The sequence below is a fragment of the Octodon degus genome, unplaced genomic scaffold (genome assembly GCF_000260255.1).
Source record: "Octodon degus isolate 3935 unplaced genomic scaffold, OctDeg1.0 scaffold00099, whole genome shotgun sequence".
Classification (NCBI taxonomy): domain Eukaryota; kingdom Metazoa; phylum Chordata; class Mammalia; order Rodentia; family Octodontidae; genus Octodon; species Octodon degus.
Window position 1 is genome coordinate 692720 of NW_004524675.1, and position 11266 is coordinate 703985.

Genomic DNA, 11266 nt, shown 5'->3' on the forward strand with positions numbered 1-11266 from the left:
ATCTACAGCGTCTGACTACACAGACTGGACTTGGAATGATTCTCCTGTTTTCAGCTTCCCAAGGGCTGGGATTACAGGCACAAGCTACCATTTCCAGTACCAATCGCCATCTCAGCACTCCTCGGGGGATGGGCTGGCACAACAGGACAGGAATCAACCTGTGACCCCTGTGTCTGCCTAAGCAGGAGCTTTGATCAACTGAGCTATCTGGCCGGTCCTCAGTTTGATGTTTGAGGGAGCCATGCAAGGAGATAATTGACCAGCACTCAATATTGCATCAGTCACGCTAAGATGTTGCGCTGTAGTACCAGACTGTCCCCATGCTCTTCTCCTTATACTTCCAGTAACAGATTTGTGGCTAACATAATTATTTGCTATTGTTTTAAGTCATTAATAGTAATCCTATTTTGTAATAAAGCAATCAATCTTCAAACACAATCTAATATTTGCAGCTGCTACACTATCATAACATAACCCTAAAACATGGGCTTTAGGTCATTTGTTTTCTTTTCAGTCTGAGGCACTCATGAATAAAAGTGTATATTAGGAAGGATTTAAAGATGTTTCTGTCTGCAATTTTCTCAACTAAATTCCAGGGAATTTGGATGTGCTGAGCTTCACAATCATGGTGACATAAGACTGCTTGAAACTCTTGTAAAATCTAAAATTGTGTCCTATCTGGTAAAGGAAAAGAAAAACAGAGCAATTCAAAGGTGGGCTTGACATGCTCCTCTGATTGAAGATGGGTGTTATCGTATGCTAAGACCAACTTTTTAGGAGACTCCAGGCAATGAATGAACTTGTAAGAGTATTATTCTCCACACATTCTGTCAGTTAAAAATATCAAAACTATTATTTCAAATCTCTGCAGTGTTAAGTGGAGAACCAAGGTGCATTTGACTAGGCTCTTTGCCTACAAAACTTACATAACTTACATGTGCTATTTAAGCTGCTCATTTTGTAGTAATTTTTTCCAGTCATCAAAAAAGAACATAAACTGCTTGTATTTTCTTGGGCATGGCTTTTAAGAAACACTTTTTCCATATGTGTAAATACAAGAACTAGAATTTTTAGATTATTGTACAGACTTATGTTTACTTCCTAAGGCAACATTAAATGTTTCCTAAGGTGATTTTATATTAGTCAGTTTTTTGCTGTAAGACAAATACCTGAAATAAATGACTTAAAAGTTGAAAAATTGATTTGCTCTCAGAGCTTGAAAGATTTCAGTCTATTTTGGACACTATCCAATTTTACCTATGGTGCAGCAGAAGGGAATGGTGGAGAAAAATGGTCCACTCACACATCTAGGAAGCAGAAAGAGCAGATGGGAAGGAGCCGTGGATGACACACAGTTTCAGGCTCCTCCGACCAACAAACTTTAATTAGCCCCATCTCCATTTTCATTGCCTCTAAATACCATCATTAAATTATGATCTTATCTGTGAATTAACCCACTGATGGAGTCAGAACGTTAGTCATCTAATCGTTTTCAGGAAACCTCAGCTTTCAACAACGCACATCCAAGGGATAGTTTAGGGATAGTTTGGATCTATCCATAACAACCTGTACAACATTTTCTCAAAAATGTGACAATGAAAGCTGAGGATATAGCTCAGCAGCACCGCACCTTCCTGGCAACAGTAAGGTCATCAGTTTGATTCCTGGCACCAAATAAATAAATGAATAAATATTGAAAAGTGAAAATGATTAATAGTTGATCTACTTTCTTAATGAAAATTTGAATTTTATCTTTTTAGTTTTAACCACTCTAGGTGATAAGCAAAATTATCTCACCTGGCCCTAATTAGAATTTTTTTAATAATTAATAAGAGCTAATATTGTTTAGACAAGACATAATGTCTCTATCCTGTACTATAAATAACTACTATGAAGACAACAATGTGAAATGTATTAATTATTGTAACTGTCCTATTAACTTGTTTTGAAACTGTCTCATTGCTATTTCTTTCTCAATAAAATTAATTATAAAAAATTAAAAAATAAAGTTTAAAATACAGGACAAATTTTTTTATGTGGTTATTCCCTATAACTTTTTGTCTAGGTTTAGTTGCTATGTATCTTTTTATGTTCATTTTCTTTTTTATTTTTTATATTCTCTGGTTAAAAATTTTCTTCTGGGCCAGGGAGATAGCACAGTTGCAAAAGTGCCTGCCTGGCAAGTGTAAAGTGCCGAGTTCTATCCCCAGTACTGCAGAAAAAACCCAGAAAAAAACAAAATCTTCATCTAAGTGTGTGCATAAATGAATGTGGTTCCCCCAGTATGGAACCTACTCTTTCATTTGCTTAATACATGTTTGAAAATGCAAAAGTTGTCAGTTTCATGACAATTAGTTTATCACTTCTTTATTTTGTATCTTGAATGTATCATATTTAGAAGTTTTACCCTATATTGTTCATGGGTATTATTGGAAAAACTTGTTGATAATCATTTTGTAGGTATATTGTTATGTTCCTTTTATTTCAAATGACTCCAATCTAAAAGGTAATATCTTTACATAAAATCATGCTTGAAGAAGGCCTAGGTATGGCATGTCCTGCCTGTAGTCTCGCACTTAGGAGGCTAAAGCAGGAGGATATCCATGAATTAGAGACCTGCTGGGGCTGCAATGAGGTCAAGCTCAGTCTGAACTACAAACTGTAATGCTATCTCAGAAAATAAAATTATGGTTAAAGGATAAGATGCTCTCTTTTGACATATCTAAGTGATTACTATAATATTTAAATCAGTTATTTTCATATTTCTAATTAAATATGACCTTTACAAAACAGAAAACTATTGCTGAGATAATATTCTCTAAATATCATCAAAATGAACTTCAAATTCATTGCAAAAATCACAACTTCAAGATTGCATTAGCATGCAAATTAAATAGCAGAAGATAATTTTATTTTTACTTTTGATTCAAGTATTTGCTTTTTTATAAACTGATGAACAAAGAAAGCTAAATAATTTTCACCTTCATTTTTCATTACTGTTCTTTCCTCTCCCATTTTCAAAAATCACATTGAGTAGTGAATTTCTATGCCTTGCTCCTCCTAGAAAATAATCTTAATGCTAATATTAAAAAGGGACTAAGGTGACTGGGACATGCCTAAGTGATGTATTATTTTAGACTTCAAGTCTGATAGCACACATTCAAAACCATGGGATTAAAAATTTAATCTCCAATTGCTTTTTTTTTTTTGAGCCCACCACATTTCTTGTTTTTAATAACATTTAGTTACAACATTTATAACGGCATTTGTTTACAAAAGAAATTAAGACTGGTTAGTAACTTAGTTTGGGCTTTCTTTTAAAATGGACAACAGGGGACTAGTTGTGAACTAGGAGTTCACAAAGAATATTTCTGCGTGATATGCTGACCCTAAATCCAAAGGATAAAGTATATATATGAATTTCTTAAGCTAATAATCAACTTTTTAAAAAAATCCTATTTTTTTTAAATCCTATTTTTTTTTAAAGTAAGTACTAGAAATGGCTCTTGAAAACTAACTGTAGATGGTATTCTCAGCCCAACTTGTTGGTGTGGAGCCTCATTTTATGTGACTATCAGATTTAGAGCTAAAAACCAAATGGTGTTACACACAAGCTGTAGTCCGGGGCAGCATCATCAGTTCCTCAATGAGACAGCTTCCACGCGTCGGTCATCCTGCTCCTCTTCTCCTCACTTTCACTTACTTTCTCCTTTCTTAAGGAAGCAAAAAATATGTACGTTCACCAGAATTCTGAAAGTCAGTTTGTACAGCAGTGAATGAGTAGCTTTGGCCTTTGGAACTGTAGTCACTTTCATCAGATATTTTCTTCATTCTGGGTCAAGGCGTGGTAAAACGGGGAGAATAAGATGCCCAAAGCAGAGTCCTGAGTTATGAAGTATCCAGATGAATGTGCGTGAGCATGCTGCAAAGCTGCCTTCTGCTGGGCTGCAATATGCTGCTGCTCGGCATGATCCCGGAAGTCCTTGTTCAGAGAGGACCTGGAGAGCGCGATGCTAGCTCCTGGATGATTTGTTGAGGATTGGTTCTGCATAAAGTAATTTTCTTTTTTCTTTGTCCAGCTCTGCTAAGATTGCAACTCTATTTTTGTTTTGAAAACTTAGGCAGAGCACAGTGGCCAGGTTCAATCCCTGGTGTGCCAGCCCAACCCGTGGTGTGCACTGAGACGATGACTGAGACTGGCATGGGAGCGTGCACCTATAATCCCAGCACGTGGGAGGCTGAAAATAGGAGAATCATTACGAGTCCGATCTTCACAGTGAGACCCTGTCGACCCCGTCCTTGTCCTGAAGAGTTTGCTGACATCTTGTTTTGCTTCAACTGTGCTCAGTAGCAACTGATCAGCCCTTTACCATCACCTCGGACGCGAGGGCGCCCTGGGCTCTCACAGGGGTGCCGCGCCTGCCCAGGCTGCCGAGTTACGGCACCCGCACCAGCCGCTTTTTTGTTTTTCAAAACCAATTACTAGCACAGTTTCAATAATTACTACATTGTATATTGTTGTTTTAGTGGTTATTCATCGTACAAGATGCAGACATGATATCCTGTCCACAAACACTATTAGAACAAACATTTCTAGTCAATGATCCAAGAGAATGCAGCTGTGTATCTATCCTAACTAACTGAACATAGAGATACAAAATGGTCCTTCATTTGTATACCACTTTTTGTTTAGTTTTGCCAGAGATGGGTATTCCATTGTCATTATACTTTCGTTGGCCTTAGATGCTACTACCATTCTTGTCTATCCCAGACTGGAAAAAGGCAAATAAATAGACTAACTTATCAATAACTACTCCGTCTTAGATTTCCAGGCAACATGTCATGTTTATATTTTTCTAAGTTGTACTTTTCTCTTCCCCTACTTTTCTGAATATTCTGGCTATAATTATAAGATTTTACAGTCTCATCATATTACAAGGTTTTACAGTCTATTTTGCTAGTATATCAACTACAAATTTAAAAATTAGTGATCAAACTAGATTTGTAATATACAATTATAACCAACCTTCCTTCACTTTCTGGTAACAATTTAGTATTTTTCAGACTTTAAAAGCAACTTACTACAGAGTATTCTCAATTTTCATTTCATGTCCATTATTAAGTTGTTATCAGACATTTCACTTATTCATATGCTATAATTAAGCTTACACATTCTGACATATTACTGTCAATCATTTGTATACCCTATGAACTCAGAATATGAAAAGAAAGGGTGTTTGTTTTGCTTTTCTGCCTGTGATAGATCTAATGATAATCTACTTTCCTTAAGAACTTCATTATACATGACTTGCTGAAGATAAAGGGATTCCTTCATTTGTTGTTTGCTGAGAATATCTTTATTTCTTCTTCACTTTGATGAATTATTTCATTGGTTTCCAATTTTAGGTTGAGATTTTCTTTCCTTCCAACATTTTATGTTTCCTCTTACTCTGTGCTTCAAGAATTTCTGAAAACATTTCCAGTAGAATTCTCATTTACAAGTAGGTGATTTGTTTAATTATTGATTGTTTATTCCTACTCTTAATTTATTCAAGATTTTTCTTTGTCCTCAGGTTTCTTTAGCTAAGTAGAATTTACTTGCAGGTAGTTATTTTTGATATTTCTGTTCCATTTTCCTAAATTTATAATTCATAATTAATGTTTTAAAATGTGGGCTATTATTAAATGAGCAATGTTTTCTGCTCATTTATCTTTTCCTTGAAATATATCCATTATATACAAGTAATTTGGCTTTTAGTGTGAATATTTGCATTGCTTGATAATTCTGATACAACCAATTTAAAAAAATTAATTTTAAATAAAATGATATTTAGAATTTCTCGATGACATAATGATGGTCAACCTAAATGTGTTAGGAAACAGGATGAGAAGACACTATGTACAAAGTTGTTGAAATATTTTCAAAAATTAAAATTGATATAATTTCTGTAAAATGTTATAGAAATAGCTACATTAGCACATTTTAAAGTAATAACTATATTTGACAAATGCATATTTTGTGTATCAGCTACAAATAATTAAGAAAAAATTCAATATGTAGTAATTTTAGTTGAAAACTTGTAGGTTGTTATTCTAGGAATAGAAGTTAATAGTGAAATTAAGAAAATTGGAATGCAGTAATGTCTGTTTAGGTTCTCACCCTAAAATGAAGAAGATATTTCTCTTTTTAAAAGCTTAGCTGATGGGGCTGGGGAGATGGCTAAGTGGAATAAGCACTTCCCTGGCAAGCGCAAGGGCCTGAGTTCAATCCTCGTTCCGCCAAAATAAATAAATGAATAAATAAAAGCTTAGCTGATGGATGAGCTGCTATGTTATGCTTGTTCTCATTTCAGTAGATTTGGAGATAATACAAGAAGGAGATCTATGGATAAAACAATGAACAGATTGACAATTTATATTAGTCAAGATAAAGAGACATTTTTGTGAAACAGAATACTGCCCTTGGCTTCAGTGTGTAAAGAGCCACACCTTTCTGCCCTCAGAGGTTGTTCATGTTGATCATTTGGAAATCTAGGTAACCACAGGCAACTCTTTGTCCCTGAGAAATCAAACAGAACCATGGTTGATCCTAATCAAAATAGAGCCTGGCAGATCTTAATTGATTACAAATGAATACAGTAGACCTACACAGGGCCTTTTTTGTTTAGAATTTTTGATTACAGATACTGGTAAATGGTAACCAATCACCCCAATATATATCTTGGTATGGTGCCGATGACTATATTTTAACACGATCTAACTCTGGAAAATTTTGCATATCTCATATAAGATATCACTGTGAAAAATAATACCCTGTGGTAGCCACAGGAAAAAAATTAAAATTTAATTAAATTAAATATCCCTTTACCATAGGAGACTGACAAATCTGTAAGCATTAATGGCTCAGTGATTACACTCTTGTAGTTACTAAACTGATAGGACTCAGAACTTCTGAATTATTGGTATAAGGCAAACAGAAGCTAATAACGATCCCCTAATCTGGGCCCACTTTATAAGGCTAGTCCCCTTAATTATGAAACTATTTTTATAGATACTTTTATTATATAGTACTTTTCGTTAGATGATAGCATTGATGTTGCTGATTTTTCACCTCTCACCCTCTAGCTGTCTTATGATGGCAGCATCTTAATCTTTTTATTATTGCACAGCAGCTATGTTACTGTCATTGTCCATATAATTACGGATAAGAAAACATCAAAAGTGTGGATTCTTTTTAACATGCTTAAATATTGTTTTAAAAATTTTAATGCATAAAAGAAGATGATATAAAACCTAGGTTGCTGTGGGCGAGAAGTGCATGGCCTAATTATATTTATTGTCTCCAGGGACAGCCATGAATCAGACTTTCAAATGAAACCAAGAAAAACAACAGAGTTATGCATTCATAAATAAATAAATAAATAAATAACCTACCATTTCATGACCATATGATTTTAAAATATGGAGAAATTTGTCATTACTCTATTTGTCATTATTTCCATATTTTGTGAGCCAGTAAAAATAATCAAAGGCAAAAATTTATTAATCTTTTATCAAAGGCTTATTCTTTAACTCAAAAGGTAAATATTGACCATACTACACATCAGGCATTACTAAATATATTCAAGAAGGATAAAAATGCATTCAAGATTTATAGTAAATTTTTCATAATGTTTAAGAGAGTTTTATTTTATTAGAAACTTGTAATTCATGTTGGTTTTCATGGTTGCATCATTTCTCTGAATAAATCATTTATTAAAAAACAATGGTGATAGGGCCAGTGGTATAGCTCAGCAGACTGAGCACTTGCTTAGGTTTGCACAGGGATGGAGTCCGGGCGTGGTGGCTCACTCCTACAATCCTAGCACTGAGGAGTCAGAAAACAGGAGGATCACTATGAGTCCAAGCTGCATAGTGAGACCCTGCACACACACACACACACACACACACACACACACACACACACACTAAATAAAAAACAATGGTGAGTCATATATACATATAATGTATATTACTTTGTTTAGTGATGTAAGTTTAAAATAAATCAGGAGCATGATTATATGTGCATTTATTATAGACTATAAATCCATAGGTTAGAACGAATTCATTTCTATCAGATCTCACCGGGTTCAACATGGGCGGCATTGGGTATAAAAAATACAAGCTAATCCAGTGAGTTAATACAAATCTTCCTGAAATAGTGTTGATGTGAAAAGAATTAGAGAGAATTTACTTCTCCTTTTGAAAATCACATAAATTTCAGCCAGACCCTTCACTTTTATATCTGTGACTAAATAAATTTAAGACTGTGACAAGTGAATTTAGCATTTCCAAACCAACAGTGACTACTGGGTATATTATTTGAAGTAAAATTGTTATAGTGTATTAGCAGAGTTTCCTGACTAAAGGAAGCAAAGACAAAATAAATATATCATAACTACTCTCTATTAATACCAGCTTTCCTACTTGGATGCAGAATATTGAGGTTAACATCATATTCAATTGCAGCTCAAAAGAGCTGACAATATATTTATGCTATTGTTTATTTATGTGAACATTTTACAATGATGTTTAAAATAAGTACAATTACTGAATATGGAGGACTACCGTGTGGCCCTCCTCTAGAACCAAGTGTGATTGTGGCTACTTGCAAGCACTTCAGGCTGTATGGAGATGACTGACCTCAAGTGGCTTTTGTTTAGAGAAGTGCATCTGGCCAAGGCTGTGTACATGCCTTCATAGAAGCAAGAGGGTAGTGTGTTGGGCTAGCAATGCCTCTCAACAACAGCCATAGTTGAGCCCAGAGAAGTCACAAAACCGTGTGCCTAAGATATGAGATCAGATCTCTGCCAAGTCCCATGTGACTCCAGGGAAAGTTCCTTCCCAGAATTGACTACAAAACAGTTTACACATTAATCACAGCCTGAACTTGGCTATTCCATTCCTGTCGCAAGAGTGGTTTGTCCTGTCTGTTATAAGCCTTGCCTGACTATCCACTTCTCTAGCACGTACAGTTGTAATCCCCTAGCCATATTCTTAAGTGTGGATGTGATTAATAAATACCAGGGTTATGACAGCCTTGTGTTCTTTTGGTCTCTTGAACAATTGGCCATTGCATAGTCATTTTGTCTATAGCTCTTTCCTTTCAATGTGCACCACAACACCTTGAAGGAAATTAGGGACTCACTGTATGGGTCCTTAGTAGTTGGACATCTAGTCCTTTATGGAAGTAGATGATTGCAATTGAAGTTCAAAAATTACGTGTTTAAAAACTATTATAAACCACTTATGACATATTTTGCTTTTTAAGCACTAAAATTTTCTAAAATGAATATAAACATTATGTTGTATCACAAAAGATTCCTCTTTTATTCTGTATTTTTATTTATATGAGCTTGAAGGAAAAGTTCATCACATACTGCTGACAATTCACCTCTACTGACATTACAAATGCCACTCTCTGTCTGACAATACTCTGCAGCATGAATAATTCTACGAATTCCATGGAACTATGATAAATTGAAGCAAGTATGTGAACTAAAATGTTAGTCTAAATTGTTTTTTCATAAAAGAATCAAGATATTTTAAGAGATGAAAGGTCAAGTAATATGCTTAAGTTTGAAACAAAACATAAGGGATAAAAATGGCCCATAATATCATGAAAAAAAAACAAGGCCAGTCATGGGAATTAACAGGCAAAGATCTGTGGTAAATTTGGCAGGCAAATAGACTATCTGGAACCTGTGATGGTTAGAGGTAGCATTGATAAGAACAAGTGTAAGACTGAAAGACTTTGTAACTGAATTATTGCATCTAAATCAATACTGAAAATAACAATGCATCATACTGTGAAGTTACTTTTCTACAGTTATTGGAGGCAGGTTTCTCTCTGGTTAATATTTAAACAAAACTTCCAAAAAAAGATCAAGAATATATTTTGAATTTAATCATTCTTAAGGAAACTAGCAATCCTAATTCCACCTCAAGTTTATCCAAAATAGACAGAAATAATTTGCATTATATCCTTCCAAAATGTTGCAAAATAGTAAAAACCTATTAAATTGTACTTGATTATATTCCATTGCCAATATTCTGCTAACCTGTTTTGAAACTTGGTTTCAATTTATACTTATCTTTTTCTCTTTAAAATTAAAAAATAAAAAATAATTAAATGTACAGTAGAAGATAGTGTTGGATATTCAATTGATAACTTAGGAGGACAATGGATTTATTTAAAGGTGTGTATCGAGGAGAAAGAAACAGTGTAATGTCATATTTAATAGGAACACACTACAGATTTTCTGGAAGATGCAATAAGAAATAAAATTAACTCTGCTAACTTTGCATCTAAAATACCTACTAAAATTGTTGTGAGATTAAATTCAAGGACCTGACATCAATTTGAAAACCAGGTCTGCTCAGTAATGTCAAACGGGTAAAATGTTCGGGTTTTTTAGTCTATTAATATTTCCACTTTATATCATATTTATTATATCATTTTCAAAGAAAGATAATGTGATACACAATCACAACTATAAATCCAATAGTAAAGTAATTGTAACTGGAAGGACACTTCTGCATGTTTTTTATCACCGTAGTTTTCAGTCACTAAATTTTAGGTTTTTGTAACAGCCAGGTTTAAATGAAACTCTTATACATTTGAGCAACTTGAAGTAGCTAGAAAATAACATTAACAATACATTATCATTGATTCTAGTTTAAATGTATGATACTCTGGGTTGGCCAAATAGCTCAGCAGATTAAGGCGCCTGCGAACATGCGCAGGGGTTGGGGGGTTAGAGCCCCTGGCCTGCAGTGCTGGCCCCTCCCCCAGTGTGCCCCAAGAAGGCAATTGAGACTGGGTGTGGTGGCACCCACTGTAATCCCAGTTCTTTGGAGGCTAGTAGTGAGAGCCTGAACACCCTGTAGACCCTTCCCTAAAATATAAAAATAAAAAGAAAAATAAATGTATAGTACTCTAACACATACGGGGCCACATGCTTCATTGTGTATTTCTCTTGGGTATGCACTTGGCATTCTCAGACAATGGTCTTCATTCATCTGTCAGTAGTAAAATAAATGTAGTTAGAAGAGGTTATATGCAGGATTTCATCCCCAAATCCATACACAACCTTAGCTTGTGGATATCTCTACTTTATCTTTTGATAATACAGATAAATTATTGGGGCCTTTAGCTAGAGAAAATCTCTATTCTTAGGCAATAAACTTGTCCGTGGAATAAGCTCAAGAATATTGCTGTAGCAAT

General features: G+C 34.6%; 1 pseudogene; it reads right to left on the minus strand.

The window, feature by feature from the left end:
- Nucleotides 1-3827: 3827 nt before the first annotated feature.
- On the minus strand, nt 3828-4449 carry LOC111818684 (annotated as a pseudogene).
- Between the last annotated feature and the right edge of the window lie 6817 nt (nt 4450-11266).